This window comes from Mus caroli, chromosome 9, assembly GCF_900094665.2.
Source record: "Mus caroli chromosome 9, CAROLI_EIJ_v1.1, whole genome shotgun sequence".
Classification (NCBI taxonomy): domain Eukaryota; kingdom Metazoa; phylum Chordata; class Mammalia; order Rodentia; family Muridae; genus Mus; species Mus caroli.
The window spans coordinates 3823695-3825174 of record NC_034578.1 but is presented as its reverse complement, the minus strand read 5'-3'; the positions used below and the strand labels follow the sequence as shown (position 1 = coordinate 3825174).

Genomic DNA, 1480 nt, shown 5'->3' with positions numbered 1-1480 from the left:
TTTTTTCCATATAAAACTTTAAGTTTTTTTTTTTTGATTCATTCAAAAATTTATTGAGAGCAGCTAAGGATATAAAGGTTAAAACGTGGTCAAAGAGATGCAGTAAAGTCTTCTGCATCACAAGAGTAAAAGAAACGTGCTTTAGGAAAAATGAGATTGTTTCCAACCTGCAGGGGGAATGGATGGCCGATCAGGATAGGGAACTGAGATTAAAAGAGAAGACTTCAGTCTGGATTGTTGATGGTACTGAGTTTGTTTCTCCTTTTCTTCTGTCCCCATCTTTGGACTTAATTACCAGTAGTGCCCAGGAATGTTCAATGCACTTTTTTTAAATGCCTTAATGTTTTCTACAAGACTAGGTCCTTTTGGTGTTTTAGGAGTTTTTTCCTGTTTTTGAAGGACTCTTGACACTTTGATCTTGGCATTGATGGTTTTAAGTCTATTTCATTTTGGTTTGATTTTTGTGCATTTTTGGTTGGGGTATCTTGTACAGTTTTTTTTCACTGGAACATTTTNTTTTTTTTTTTTTTGTTTCCTTCTTTATTTATTTATTTTTTTTATTACATATTTTCCTCAATTACATTTCCAATACTATCCCAAAAGTCCCCCATAGCGCCCCCCACTTCCCTACCCACCCATTCCCATTCTTTTGGCCCTGGCATTCCCCTATATTGGGGCATATAAAGTTTGCAAGTCCAATGGGCCTCTCTTTCCATTGATGGCCGACTAGGCCATCTTTCGATACATATGCAGCTAGAGACAAGAGCTCCAGGGTTCTGGTTAGTACATCATGTTGTTCCAACAATAGGGTTGCAGATCCCTTTAGCTCCTTGGGTACTTTCTCTAGCTTCTCCATTGGGAGCCCTGTGATACATCCAATAGCTGACTGTGAACATCCACTCCTGTGTTTGCTAGGCCCCGGCATCGTTTAAGTTTCCTCTTCATCAAAATCATCATCATCTTCTTCATCCCCCTCCTCCTCCTCATTATTCTCACCATTTTCATCAAGTTTTACTTTTTTATGTGGATCCTTGTTACCACCTCCAGGAGCAGATCGCTTTCCAGACATGCCTAAGAGTTTTACGTCCTCCTCATCTTCATCTTCAGGTTCTGCATCTTCCTCTACAGCTATTAGGTGCTGTCCCCTAATGTGCACAGGCCCTGAACCATATTTCAACCTTAAGACCATAGGTAGTGTAATTTTGAAGCCCCCGAGGGAAACTGTTGGCTGTACAGACATTTTCAAAGTTGCCAGTGTGACTTTAATTGGACTGCCTTCATAGTTCATTGCTTCTGCCTCTGTGATGTATAACCCATCTTTTGTGCCCGCTCCTAAACTGACCGTTCTTAATGACAACTGGTGCTCATTTTCATCATTATGGACTTTAAAGTGATAATCTTTGTTAGTCTTTAGTTTACAGCCATAAAGGTAGTTCTGAGGCCTAAGAGGGCTCATGTCCTCATTCATCGAGTCTTCCAT

General features: G+C 40.0%; 1 pseudogene; it reads right to left on the bottom strand.

Annotated features, from left to right (window-relative positions):
- Positions 1-291: 291 nt before the first annotated feature.
- Positions 292-1480, bottom strand: LOC110301414 (annotated as a pseudogene).